A 15,102-nucleotide genomic window follows, 5' to 3' on the forward strand; every position below is an offset into this window, starting at 1 on the left:
TTATCAAAACAGGTTTCTGCTTCTTCCTTAGTACTTATCCTGAAAACCTATTGGTAATTACCATTATTGGGCTTCATTTTGCCTCTGTAAGTCTTAGAACAGAAACTAGAGCTATCATACATGTTCTCTATCTACAGTGTGGTTTTGTTTTCTTGGAATGCAGTGCCATCTAAGCTCACAAGAGATTGGCAGCAGCATGACAGACTGGGACACCAAACAGAGGGGACAAATTTCCATAATGGAAGGTATCTTCAATATCCCAGACTCCTAATGGTCTCCATTTCTCTCCCTCTCTGAATTAAAAAAACAAAAACAAAAACAAAAACCAAGCAGCCTCTGAGATAGCCTAGCCCTCAATCAGATAAGGTGAAGGTTAAAACAGTATTTGAGCCAATTGGCTTCTCTTAATATGCCATCGCAACCAGTGCTTTTCAAACTTTAATGTGTGTCTGAAATCACCTGGAGATCTTGGTAAAATGCAGATCCTTAGGTCTGGGTTGGGGCCTAGGATCCGGGATTTCTAACAAGCTCTCAGATGATGCTCATGATATGACTGGTCCACAATCCATACTTCGGGCAGCAAGGACCTTGACCTTTCCAACCTTGGCACTTCTGGATCCCTTTGGTTGAGATAACTCATTAAAACCAACTTTGCGTGACAGTGACCCAATATAATCAAATTTTAATCTGGAGTAAAGGGCTCACCCCTGACCAGGGAATATTATGAAGGAAGTCCAGTATCTCTGTGCCCTGAACATTTGGCAAAATGCGGGAGGAAAAGGGAGGACAGCATGAGAGAGACAGGAAGTGACGTAGAGTGGAGGACATATCCATGGTGCCTCCAGAAGCTAAAAGCGTTTTTAAAAACCCTTTTTAAGGGTTTTTAAAGTACATTCTTTATTGGACCAAAAAAAAAAAAGGCACCAAACCAACTCCAGAAATAGAACCAGAACAAATCTGGTTCTGCTGATTTTCTTAACTACTTCCTCTTGGAATCCAAAATGGAAGGATTTTTAGGAAGAGAAGAAAAGGGGATCACACTGCCTGTGCCTCTGTAGGTGACTTATGCCTGCTGAAGGCATTAGGAAACCAATAATGAGGCTCTTTCTGCATTCAATACTAGAAATGCAACTGGACAACCAAATGAACTACAGGGCAGATTAACTGAATGGGTTATGGTAATGAGACTCCTTCATTCCTAATTTCCAATGTTTTGTGACTTATGGGATGTACATGAATTAAGTATGCCTGGGAAGGATACATTTACTTCCTTCCTAGTGAAGCATTTGCACCTGCTCTTTCTCTGAGTCTATCTGCAGTGATTTCCATTTACATAAAATGGATAAGAGTGTACAGGTGTGCTCAGATACCCCCATACCATAGTGCATCAAGGGTAGAAGGGATTGTATACCCGGACTCTCAGATTCACAGACAATTCTGAGGCCCACAGTGACTTGTCCAAGTCCAACTTCCAGTTGAAGGAATATTCTACCAGATCAGGAAAGGGGAGTCATTTATGGAAGAATCACAGAAGCTCCATACAGTCTGGATGTGTGGATTCCACATGGCCCAAATTCAGAGCTCAGAATTCCTTTGCATTTCCAATTTGCAAGCTTTAAGGAAAGAGCAAAAGGCCAAAGAGGGAAATTTTCACAAAAATGTATACTGCCCCTGCTGTGACTGCTTATAGAAAATAGTAGATTCCTGAAAGAGGTGCAGAAGCTGAGAATCCAGCTCTGAATCACAGCCCTGGGGACCGGACGGGGGACCAAACCAAGGACCGAACAACAGGTCCCCATGGCAGGTAAGGGGTGGACCCCTGGCCCCTGCGTGAAAGACTGTGCTTCCACTCGAAGGAAATTATTTTCATTGTCTCAGATTACCATCGCCAAAAACAAAAACTTGGACCTGACAAGCTGGGCAAGAAGCTAAGATGCAAGGTAGAGGGGTGTATTGTCAGATATGTAAGGTCTATAACTGCCTGTAATTGTCAGGGTGACCTTTTTAAAAAGCTACTCAATGTCATAAAAGAGAAGAAAGACAAAGGGGTTCATACTAGAATCCTTTAATGCTAGGAAAGAAAAAGTGTTTGAGATGCCCTTACCTCCACCATCAAAAGGTTTCTTGGGGAAGTGGCCTGATACCAGCTCTTCAGCCTCATTGATCCTGTGCTCCCCTCCTTCCCTCCCAGCCAATCCCCCCTTCATGGCTTCTCTTCCTGTTCTGGAAGAACTCACAGTGAGACTCATAGTGAATCCTTTCCCGACCCCTTCGGACATCCTCAATGTCCTAGCCCCTTCTCTTCCAGCCCCATCTGCCTTATTGCCAACCTTAGATCGGTCCAAACATTCTCCCCCGACTGTGCTTCTACCTCTGTGCTGCTGAGCACTGCTTGACAAAGTCACCTCACAGGGTCTGCAGCCTCTCCTGGGGTCTCAGTGTCCCATCACAACCCTCTCCCATATCCCACCACAGCTACTCCAAAGCTTCACCACTCTTACCAAGTCCCCATTGCATCCCCAACTTCCTGCCCTCAGCAGATCGGCTTGCCTCCTACTTCCCAGAGGAAAATAAACCCACAAAAGAGTCAGGCAAGCTCCTTTCTGCCTATGAATCTATCTAAATCTGCATCCATCCCTCCTCACTCCATCGCCTTCAGAGAACATTATCTATTCTTATGTCCAAGGCAGTCCCACCACCAATGCCCTGCATGCATCCCCTCTCTCCCCTCTTCCTGGCCCAAGACCCTCCCTGGTGCTTCCCCAAGCCCCCTTGTATTCTCAACTTCTGTCATTAGGTTCCTTTTGTACAGCTTTAAATATGCCCCAGCACATGCCATACTTGTGGAAGAAGCAAAGGTCTCCACTGATCTTCCCTCTTCTCTTGCAAGTGCTCTATCTTCCTTGCTAAGCTCGTCAAATAAATCTGCTATGCTTGCTCCCTTCACTACCTCCTTTAGCTCACTGCAACCGCGCTTCCCACCGCTGCACCATTGAAAATGTTCTGGCAAAACTTGTAGGCACCTCCTAAATAACAAAACGAGGCTCAGTGGACTCCTTACAGACCTTATCGTATGTGAACGCCCTACTACTCCTTTCTCCCTTGCCCTGCCCTAGCCCAGGCTCTGGCTCCCTGTGATCCTCCTCTTCTGTTTCTCTCCCCCCACTCCTGCTTTACTAACTTCTGTTGGTTTCGCTTCTACCTTCGGCATGTGCCAAGATTCTAGGCTTTTCCCTCCATGTACTTAGTAGAGGGCTCTTCCCCACTCTCATGGCCTTATCTCTTGGATGCACGAGTGGACCCAGAATAACCAAGTCCTTTTCTAACCATCTCCTGGTCCGAGTTTTCTAAAGAACCCACAGGTACCTCATTTCCTGACTGATTCTTCCTTTCCCACAATTTCCAAGTACAAAGAGAGACCCACTAAATCCGGGTGCCTTCACAGAGGAAAGGGTCTCACAAAGCGAGAAAGGTTGGAGATGCAAGAGAGAGGAGGAAGGTCTCCACAAAATCAGGAAAGGGGATTATTGAGGGCACAAGTAGAGGGCTTAGCTTCGGAAATAACAGTTGTTCCTCTGAGGGAGAGAACTTAGTATTTACTGAGTGCCACCCGTAGGTGCCAACAAGGACTAAGCATTTGGCTCAGTTTTCTAGTCATAATAATCTTATGAGATAGGGAATATCATTCCTGTTTTATAGAAGAGGAAATACATGCCAAACAAGGTTCATTAATTTGCCCAAGGTCACAGAGCTAGTTAAGTGCCAAAGTTAAGACTCAAACTGAAACCAGGTCTCTGCAAAGTCATTGTTCCTAAGGCATGAGAGAGATAAAACAAGGATCTGGGAGAGAAAGAAATATGAGAAGTCTGACAACCTTCTGAATATGAATAGAAATAGAAAGAAAAATAAGATGTCACAAAATTTAATAAACTCAAAAGCCTGGGAGAATATTTCCCTATGTCTTCCCATTGCCCAAGGTCCTTTTCTCCAAAAAATCCAATAGTCATCAAGCTCAATAGTATTTCCCTTCCAACTGATTTTTTTTTTTTTTTTTTTAGAGTTTAAAAGTGATCCCTGATCAGATTCAGGGCCAGTTGCTTCTCAGAATGTTTGGTGATATTCTTTTTAAAGTTTAATTTTTATTTATGTATTTATTTATGGCTGTGTTGGGTCTTCGTTTCTGTGTGAGGGCTTTCTCTAGTTGTGGCAAGTGGGGGCCACTCTTCATCGCGGTGCGCAGGCCTCTCATTATCGCGGCCTCTCTTGTTGCAGAGCACAGGGTCCAGACGCGCAGGCTCAGTAATTGTGGCTCACGGGCCTAGTTGCTCCATGGCATGTGGGATCTTCCCAGACCAGGGCTCGAACCCGTGTCCCCTGCATTGGCAGGCAGATTCTCAACCACTGCGCCACCAGGGAAGCCCTGATGTTTTTTTTAATGTGTTAAATCTCATTTGTGGTCTTTTCTTCTTATACTGAATTTTGAGTGGAAAAGAGAGGGAATAGAGATGCTTTGTGCTTTCATCTGCTGACTTTTTTTTTTAATTTTATTATTATTGTTTTTTTAACATCTTTATTGGAGTATAATTGCTTTACAATGGTGTGTTACTTTCTGCTTTATAACAAAGTGAATCAGTTATACATATACATATGTCCTCATATCTCTTCTCTCTTGCATCTCCCTCCCTGCCACCCTCCCTATCCCACTCCTCTAGGTGGTCACAAAGCACCAAGCTGATCTCCCTGTGCTATGCGGCTGCTTCCCACTAGCTATCTATTTTACATTTGGTAGTGTATATATGTCCATGCCACTCTCTCACTTTGTCCCCGCTTACCCTTCCCCCTCCCCGTATCCTCAAGTCCATTCTCTAGTAGGTCTGCATCTTTATTCCCGTCTTGCCCCTAGGTTCTTCTGACCATTTTTTTTCTTTTTCTTTTTTAGATTCCATGTATATGTGTTAGCATACGGTATTTGTTTTTCTCTTTCTGACTTACTTCACTCTGTATGACAATCTCTAGGTCCATCCACCTCACTACAAATAACTCGTTTCATTCCTTTTTATGGCCGAGTAATATTCCATTGTATATATGTGCCACATCTTTATCCATTCATCTGTTGATGGACACTTAGGTTGCTTCCATGTCCTGGCTATTGTAAATAGAGCTGCAATGAATATTTTGGTACATGACTCTTTTTCAATTATGGTTTTCTCAGGGTATATGCCCAGTAGTGGGATTGCTGGGTCGTATGGTAGTTCCATTTTTAGTTTTTTAAGGAACCTCCATACTGTTCTCCATAGTGGCTGTATCAATTTACATTCCCACCCACAGTGCAAGAGTGTTCCCTTTCCTCCACACCCTCTCCAGCATTTATTGTTTCTAGATGTTTTGATGATGGCCATTCTGACCGGTGTGAGATGATATCTCATTGTAGTTTTGATTTGCATTTCTCTAATGATTAATGATGTTGAGCCTTCTTTCATGTGTTTATTGGCAATCTGTATATGTTCTTTGGAGAAATGTCTATTTAGGTCTTCTGCCCATTTTTGGATTGGGTTGTTTGTAGTTTTGATATTGAGCTGCATGAGTTTATCTGCTGACTTTTGTCTTTCCTCCTCCAATCTCATCTTTCCTCCTCCATCACCTATGGGGATGAAGAAATTTTGTACACTCCAATTTGCTTTAGGTCTTGGCACCCTGGGCATTCAACACTCACAATAGATACTCCCTGGGAGCCTGGATATATTTTCCTGAGGCTTAATCTTGGTCACTGCCTTTCACCCTCATCACTGACTTTTTTTTAATAAAAAAATTTAACCATTTGTGTAATTTGATTGGGCTCTTGTGGGAGGGTGGAGGGGGAAGGTGGAGTAAGAAATCTGTATTATTTCCTTGGCTTTTTCTCTAAACTTGCTATGATTTCCTGTCAGCCAAGAGAGTGATCCCTCCCTCTTTTGCTTAGTTTTGGAAATATTGTGAAGATCAGCAAGAACTACATTGGATGGTTGGTGGGTGTATGTGGTGTGCATGTGTGCACATTTATGTATTGAGGGGTGGGCTGAGGGCATTGCCTCTGAGGGCATGACCATTGAAAACCACTTCTCTTGCAAGGTTACTTACCCGCCCCCCCACCCTGGGGAATTAAAAACTAAGAAGTCAGGCACTTTCTCTAAATATTATAGTGAGAAAGGGAAAATGATCTTGACCAATGGTATCAAAATCCCAACATTAATCCAACTATTTAAGTTTGACTTCTAAATTTAGCTTCAGCTAGGTGTTCAATAAACACCTTTGCAGTGCAAGAGTCATTCAGAAATTATTTAACGAAAGGACACTATGTTGATGTCCTAATGTTTTTCTCTTTGTCTAATGAACGCATCCAATTAGACTCAAAGTTTTGGTGATATACAGTGCAATAACAATGGTCCTTGTACCCCTCCAGGCTTTGTTCAGCCACAAGTTGCCTAGAAAAATCCATCCATATTTGTGCCAACTCCTCAGAGGAGCTTTCCCCTTGAGCTTGTATTAGAGAACAGGCTACCTGTTCCCCTGGAAAATCTTTGGTCCCAAGTCATCATGAAAATCATACTGAAGAATGGACCAAAACCCATTAAAACCACAGGTAGAAGGAGAAAAAATGATGAGAGTTGAATAAATTGGATCTTAACCTTGAGATTCAAGGTGTCGTCAGACACACACAGAGAGAAGACTGTGCTGTGTCTCTGAAGGGCTGCAAGTGTGGAGAGGAGCAGACCACAGGACAGTTTAACTGAATGGAACTTTGGTGAAGGCAAGATGCCACAGCAACCCTCCAGTATCGGGGGGGAGGGCCTTTGGTGGGATGGGGGTGGGGGGAGGTGGGAGGAGCTTCAGACTTTGACTGAAGTCAAAGTGAACACGTGACTCTTCTTCCATAGTCACTATTCATTTTCTTGTTCCTCTCTCACTTGATTATAAGCCACTTAACTTATCTCAGAGCCCCAGCCCAAGCCTGGCACATAGTAGGAAGCCAATGAATATGGAAGAATGGAAGGAAGGGAGGAAGGGGGGAGGAAGGAGAGAAGGTAAGACAACTGGAAAGCCTACATACAGACACAAGTGAAACAAGAACTTAAAATGAGCAGCAGGACCAGTCTCAAGTAGACAGCTGAAAGACCCAGAAAGTCTGTTGGAATTTCTGAAAACTTCAGTGGGCTCAGCTCAATGGAGAAGAGGTCCACATTTTCTCTAGTGGCCAAGACAAGAAAGCCTGAGGATGGGGACAGAGACAGTGTCCCCTATTCTTTGTTCCCCTGAGGGCCAGGGCCAGAAGTGACCACACAGCCTGGCAAACAGGCAGACAGGTGTTCCTAAAAACCACGTTGAATGAACGTGAAGCTCATTTCTAAAGCCCTTTCCAGCTCTGACGTTATGGGAATCTGCCTTTCAGGATCTCTTATTTCAGGCAAATCCCTCTGACACGCCTGGCAAAACAGAGAAGGATGAAACTGCATTTTGAAGGATAGAAAGTGGTAGAAGCAAAAGCTTGACCTTGGGAAGCAATCTCCCTGTTCCAGTCTGGGGGACTCCCTGGATTGCTGACCGAACTAATGTTTTCTCCAAGAAAGACCATTCTGCCCACTGATGGCAGCAGATACTGTGTTGGGAGAAGAGCCACAGTACAGAAACCAGGGTCCTGATGACCCATTTGATTGATGGGTACACTGCAGAACTCCATTCCACATTTTCCCCACACTGGAGCCCTCCATATCCTAAGAGGAGGGGTAGCTCCTGACTTCAGGCATATTCCCACTCTTCATTCCATTCCCTTCTGTTCTTACTAATGAAGGAGCTTAGCCTGGTTGGCCTTTCCTAAGGATGAATGATTTAGGGAAACTGCTCTGCGCCTTAACACACAGGCCATGGTGGGAAGAATTACTAATGTGAGTTTTGGCCTGCATTTATGAATGGCAGTCAATCAGTATAGAAGGAAAGAAGGAAGGAGGGGTTGTAGAGAGAGAGCAAGGGAGAAAGGAGGTAGGAAAGATGGGAAGAATGAAGGGAGGGAGGGATGGAGGAAGGGAGGGAGGGAGGAAGGAAGGAAGGAGGGAGGGAAGGAAGGGCAAAATACAGACGCAGATGAAACAAAAACTGAAATTTAGAGCAGCCCCTGTCTCAAGTCCAGAGCTAAAAAACCGAGAACTTTTTGTTGAATTCGTTTCTGAGAATGAAGACACTGAATCAAATTTCTAAATAACTAGTTTTAGGTCTCAGTGCTGCCACTTTCTAGCTGGGTGAAGAAGTCCCTTTAACCAGATTGTCTGATGTGTGAACTCTTGCTTTTCCTAACTTCACAGGACCGGAAGTCCTTTATAAATCCACAGTACCGTTTGCTCATATGGTTCTGGGTTTGTGTTCCTAGACATAGACAGCATTTTAACTGGACCCTTTTCTTAGGCTGGGCTCTTCCTCACAAACCTTCAATGCTCCCCCCACACCTCCATTTGGTCCTTCCATTCTAACAGCATTCATCCATCCTTGAACCCACCTTGACCTGCCCATATCTGTGCTTTTGTTCATGGTTCTGCTCTGCCCAGAACACTCACCTACCCCCACCCCCAGGCCAACCACCACTCACTCAGGCCCCTTCCTGGAACCTGCCACGACCCCGCTGCCAGGTGGCAGGTGGGACCCCTTCTTCTGGGCATGACTCTTTCATTGCAGTGGACACATTCTGTGACATTTATCAGCTTTATGGGTTTCACCCACACTAGACGGTGAGGTCCTTTGGGCAGAAACACTATCTCACCTCTATCACTGCATCTCCGCCTTAGAGCCCCAGGCCCGGTACACAGTAGGCATTCAATCAATGTTTGTTGGGTGAAGGGATGAATGAATGAACGATCATCTTCTCTCTCCGCTTGAAACCCAGGTGTCCTTGAGAAGACTGAAAACTAAGTTTGAAACCACTCTATTTGTCACTCCCTCCCTCCGTCTTCTCAGTAGGTATATATTTTGTGCCTTTTTCTCCTCGTACCCTCTCTCATTTCTCCCTTATTCCCCTTTGCCACTTTAATGGCATGCCAGATCCCAGATGCCAAGCAATTTACAAGGCTGGAAGTCTGGCAGTAGTGACACAAGCAGAAAGCATCAACTCCCAGCGATGGCCTGGGTCAGCTGGGAGCATCAGGAGACAGAGACCTTCCTGAAATCTATTCCTAGGGACTCAAAGTGTGTGCTGGAAGACAGTGTTTTCTATTTTGAGTGAACCAAGGAAAGCCTTGGCATGTAAGCATGGGCGCCACATCAGGAATGCTGTATTCCAGTCTGGACCCCTCCCCACTCATGCTGGAAGTGGGCAAATAGCAGCTGGAGGGCCCTCCGTCAGGATTACTACAGAGGGGACACGGGCTCTTCAGGACAGTTGTAGTACGTGAACTCAACATTCCCCGTATTGGCAGGTCTCAATCTCTGAGGGCAGTTTGGGGAGACTGCAGTGCGTTTTTGGCTGGGGCTGTGATTCTGACCTCCTGTCCCATCCCCCTTCCCCTTCCTCCCCAGGGAAGGAGACTGCAGGGTGGGGAGGGGAGGGCTCCTTGGCCTGGCCCCGTCGGAGGGAAGGCGGGGTCTTCTCCTCCCCTGGGTTCTTTCATGGTCCAGCCTATGAAAAGGAAAGTGAATATTAGGGTTACAGAGAAAGGCAGTTACCAAAACGCCACAGTACCTTCTCCCTGCTTACTCAGGACGGTGCTGGCAGCAACGAGCTCCATGGCGACAACAGCGACGCTTTCGGCGCCTTTGGCACAAGTGCTCCGGGGCCTTCACGTGATGTACGATGTTAAGCGCCAGCCCCAGGACCTTCCGGCGTCTTTCACGGCTTACCTGCCAGTTTGAATATTGGCACAAGCCCAGATCCCTCGGTCGAAGAGGACAAGGATGAGTACTGCGTGAGAGAGTCACTCTCAGGGACTCTGGGGACGATTTAAGAGACACTTGAGGGGCTGGCGCCCCACAGGGCAGCTGTGGGGGGAACGGACGGGGCCCGAGGAATGCTGCCGGGTGGCTGTTCCCGCTATTCCAGCTCCCAGCGAAATGGGTGGTTTCCCAGAGTTTCGTTGCATTCGGAACCACTGGACTGAGATGACTCCTGAGGGCAAGTTTGGGAGTAAAGAGAAATGATGACTCCGACTCCAGACCCAGGAAGGCACCCTGGGTGGTGGCGTGGAGCAGAAACCTGCCTGGGGGGACCGGGAGAGTGGAGAGGAACCGGCCGCCTGACAGCAGTGAAGGGAGAGAGGACGACCACGGGGGCAAGAGAAGGCAAAACCGCCTTTGCTCGTAATTATCCAGTGACCGGCAGGGAGGCTTTTGCTGGCCCACGTGGGCCCAGAATACGGCGCTTCTGAGTACTTTGCCAGGCCTGGGGGTCCCAGGGGGTGGGAGACAGGCTGTGTGCAAGCTAGGGTAATGGGATGCAATGCCGCTGCGTGTTACAGCCCTGCCTAAACAGGGCACAGGCCCTGCTGGAGCCGCATCCCACATGGCGCCCATTTCTGCACTAGCGCCACCACCCACCCTCCCAGACTAACCCCGCTCATGGCACGGACCTTTTCATAAAAAACAAAACAAAACTGGAACCGTCCACAGAGCAGAGACTGAACTCCAAAGCACGCAAACACGATTAGTACCCCCAGCTACCTAACCTTCCCCACACCAGCTTTCCTGGCCTCCTCCGAAGGCCAAAGGGAAGAGGGCTTTTCCAATGTGAAATGATCTCTAAATGCCAAGAGGTATTTTTGAATAGGATCATCTAGGACTTGAAATCCGAATCCAGAGGAAACGGATAGATAGAAAAAACGGTATCGACCACAGCCAAACCCTCCGGCACTGCAAGAGGAACTTCTTGCTGAAGTTAGCCAGCCGGCAGGAGACTAATCACACCTCGCCAGCAGAATACCCAAGGAAGGGGAACCAGGCACAAGGGGGCGGGGGAGGAGCAGCTGCTCACTTGCATTTTCTCTCTCTCGAGCCAATCGTCCAGGATGGGAGGTCAGTTGTGGCCTTTGGGTGATGTCCCAAATGTCCCTGTGATGATTTACCCACCAGATGGAACTGCGCTCAGCGGCTCTGCGCTCAGCGGCTTCTGAAAGGATGGAACAAGAGACGGAGACAGAAAAAGAGGAAGGAGAAGACACTACCTGGTCTCTTCCATTCTGTACTTGTACCTCTGCTGGATGGCCCAACACGTTTTCTGACAAGTAGAGAATTTTCTGACTTTCCCTGGTGGCGTCACAGCCAGCCCCCCACCTGAGCTCTCACTCTTCTCGGTCCCCAGAGACAGAGGGGGCCGGAAGGGGCAGGGAGGGCACTTTCGTGTATCACTCTTGGAGCCTTACTAATTCAATGCTTTAGCTGAAACACAAGGAAATGGGGGGGGGGTCTGGGGGGGAGGTCTCAACGGCAGGTGGCGCCCCTGTGATTTGCTGCTCATCTTCCAGCCCAGGGGGAGGACCGGTCCCCTAACTCCCAGGGGCTGGTAGCCTCACCGTAGGAAACTCATCCAAGTGACCGTGGGAAGAGGTGAGGTGCCCTGGCCCATCCGGTGCCTTTGATGACAAAGAGGTGGCATCTCCAGGGGGAGGTTGCCTCTACTAGGGTGTGGCTTTCAAGTTTGGATTAAAAGCTTCCCTGCAGGGAGGAGCCAAGGAGAAAGTGGGATCTGGAGCTACGCACATCTTGATTTTATATCCCCGGCCTGTCACCCACCAGTGTGGCTGTGACGTTGGCCAAGTCCCCCCGCCGCAGCAAACAGGAGCTACGTTTCTGTTATTATAGACAAGGGAGACTGTCAAGCTTGAACTTCTCGAAGGGTCTGACAAGCCAGCAACTATTGAAAGGCTCTTCAGTTTCTCTTAGAGCTAAAACATAAATAAAAAGGAAAAGAGAAGTTGAAAAGGGGAAACATACTCCAGAAGAAAAAGACTTGCCAAGACCCAAACACTGGGTCGGATATTTTTTCCACCGGATCAGTTCTATTCTGGATACAGTAGCCCTGGGGTATTCTAACCCAGAAAATTCTAATCTCTAGATTTTTTTTTTTTCTTTTAATCTTTTGTAAGAGGTCACCTCGCGCTTTGTTCTAATCGCCTTTGGGACATCTTCTGGGTCTCTTGTCAGAAAAGGCCCGGAAGCCTGGGCTTAAAGACACAGAAATGGGGAAGATCCCCATGGCCACGAGCACAGAACACTGCTTTCATTTAATGAGGACTCACGTTGTACACTTCCCTGCTCTGTCTGTCTTCGAGTTCTCTACACTAAACCAGCCCACAGGGAGATGACAGGGCACCAGACCTGCTTAGTAAAGTCCCCTGATGCTTCCATACATGCGTTTACCTATCCTGTAACCATCAACAAAATCATTTGCCTCCCTTCAACAGATGGAGCTGTTTGTGCAAAGGCACAAACCCGGACACACTGCTTGGGTTTGGTGTACAAGTCAGTGCCGAAAGACCCCTGAGGGCTCATGCTGGCCTGAGATGGAGCCGAGCATTCTCGGGGTCTGGCCTCCAGTCTCCAAAGATCCTCTGGTCGCAGTTGAGTGCACTTGGCACATGTTTTCAGACATGGGTGGCTGAGTTGTTCTGTTTTGAGCACACGGTTGAGGGCTCTCGGAGCCGCCGGTCCCATGAAACCTCTTCCCCTGTCCCGGAGCACAGCACAGGGGCAGGTGCAGAAATCCTGGGAGAAAACCATCTCCCAGCACCCGGCCCTCCACCCACCCCATCTGAAAGGGCCCTCCCTCGCCCCTTCAGCTCGGTACCCTTTGGGTCCTTTTTATGGCCTCGGGCCACCTCTTCTTCCTCTAGACCTCTTCTGAGATCATTTTTCCAAAACGTCTCACCGGCTCAGTGTCTGGCCCCCCTCCAGCCTGAGGTCACCTTTAGATCCTCGTCCTGTCTCTGTGCCTCGGGCAGGGGGGGGAACCCCTCTCCCCCAGGAAGGTCGGTGCTCCCCCCTCACCCTGTACCTAGACACCCTGGAATGTCGTCCTTTGTCCCACCCCGTGCAGAGCCCACACCCCCGCTGGGAAGCAGAGCCCTGGTCCCACAGCCCAGGTACACTTTGCAAGCACCCCCCTCCAGGTCTTGCCACTCTCCTTTTTCCTTTTTTCACTCTTCTATCCCCAGGCCACAGGAGTGTTTTTTCCAGAATGAAAAAAAATATTTTGTCTCTTTGTTTCTGGGAGACATTTTTGCCTGGATCTCCATACCTTTTCCTCTTTACCAGTTTTCATTATTCTGTTCGTTATCCCCTAAGGATTCAGACTTTTGAGAAATTTAAAAAGGCAGGGAAATGCTAGGCTCTTTCTGCTTTCCATCCAGTCACATCCTTCTCTTGCTTGAATTGGGGCAGGGGGTGGCATACGCAGAGGGCAGACTGAAGAAAGGAAAGAGGAAAATTTAAGGAGAGAGAAAAATGTTTATACTGCAGAATAATCATCCAGCCTCATTCATAACCTGCAGTCAACTTTGGGGGATAAAGTTCTTCCCTCTAGGAGCTCCTTAAAGGCCTGGGAAGGAGAGGGGGAGAGGGGATGGGGAGGTGGGGAAGGTCCCACTCCTCTCCTCGACACACACACATGCTTCTTTTCTGGAATTAGTCCTCCCTCAAGTTAGCTGGAAATTGGTCCTGGGTCCCAGATCCCACCATGCTGAGCTGGTAAAGAGAGACAGCCCAGGGGCGGGTATAGAATATGCTGGGTGGGTGGGTAGAGTACGTGCGCCTGAGGATGTCTGGAGTTCGGTTCTGTGACCTGGTTTGGCCATAGCGTTGTCTGGATCCCTCTCTCCCCACATGGGACCCCCAATTCTGTCCCCGTCGCCCCTCCTTTTTCCCTGAGGGGGGAGACAAACTGCTCAGCACCACCCTCCCACCCACCAAGGCCGGAAGGGGATAGAAAGCGGTAGCTCAGCCGAGGGTGTTCTTCGCCTCTAGTTAGAGGAAACCGCCTTCCCCATCCTAGTCTCAAAAAAGGGATTATCCAGTCTGAGGCACTGCCCAGATACAAAGTGTTTCTAGCATCGGAATCTTCCACAACTCTTTTGTTCCTGCCTTAGGAACGAGATGATACAGGTTCAAAACAAGAAGATTCATTTAGGACAGGAAAAAAAGGTTTAGGTGTGCAAGAAATAGTGAAGCCTTTTATTTTCTGTAAATCATTATCATTTCAATTTCAAGATCCATCCTACCAGGAATATAAGCAATTTCTACTTGGGTTGATGGTTTGGGCTGGGATCCTGGGACCCTGCACCTGCCCAGAGCGCCCCCCGGCCCTTCCCGCAGGGCTGCCCCGGGGCTCCTCTGCTGAAGCCCATCGTGCCATGTCCCATGCCCTCTGTGTGGGACCCCAGACTTCTCTCTGCTCTGTCCCCAACGTAAGGAAATGTCTTCTGACGTGGGGAAGCCTCTTTCCTAGCCCTGCACTCAGAGTCACTGTGCTTCCTGTTAAATGAAATCCTCCTGTGTGCCCGGCTTTTGAAACAAAGAAGCAAGGAATCCTGTTGCCATTGTCTTCCTCCCTTGAGGAAATGAAGCCAGAACCTGGGAGCTGCTTGATGTGAGACAAGAGGGAGGGGGAAACACGGGGAGGAGAGAGAGAAGCTGCTATACCGTGTCTTCCTCAGTCACACTCGCTTCCAGAAGGAGTTAAAATTCCTGTTGTGATCAGTGAAGGGTAGAGCTTATCTTCTGTTCATCTTTTAAGTTTGGTTTAGAGTTTGTGATTTATTTCAGAAAATGTCTTACAGCAAAGGAATCCCAAGTGAAGATTCATTTGTGATATCCTCAGGACAAACGGATCAATCTCAAATATTATTATGCAGAATTATGACTGGGAGCCATTCATGTTCCCCTGTTCCCTAACCAGTCCTACTATGTATGCCTTCTTTAAGACGCCACCTCTTACAGGAAGCCTGCTTTGACTGTCACGGTGCATACCAATCCTCACGCTCTCTGAATTCCTAGCACTTTTGTGATAATTCCTTGTATTTTTGAACAGAATCACATACAGTCATATTACGGTTCTTCCTCCAACCAGATTGCAGGATTTTACCGCCCCAGTGCACA

Source organism: Balaenoptera musculus, chromosome 2 (assembly GCF_009873245.2).
Source record: "Balaenoptera musculus isolate JJ_BM4_2016_0621 chromosome 2, mBalMus1.pri.v3, whole genome shotgun sequence".
Classification (NCBI taxonomy): Eukaryota; Metazoa; Chordata; class Mammalia; order Artiodactyla; family Balaenopteridae; genus Balaenoptera; species Balaenoptera musculus.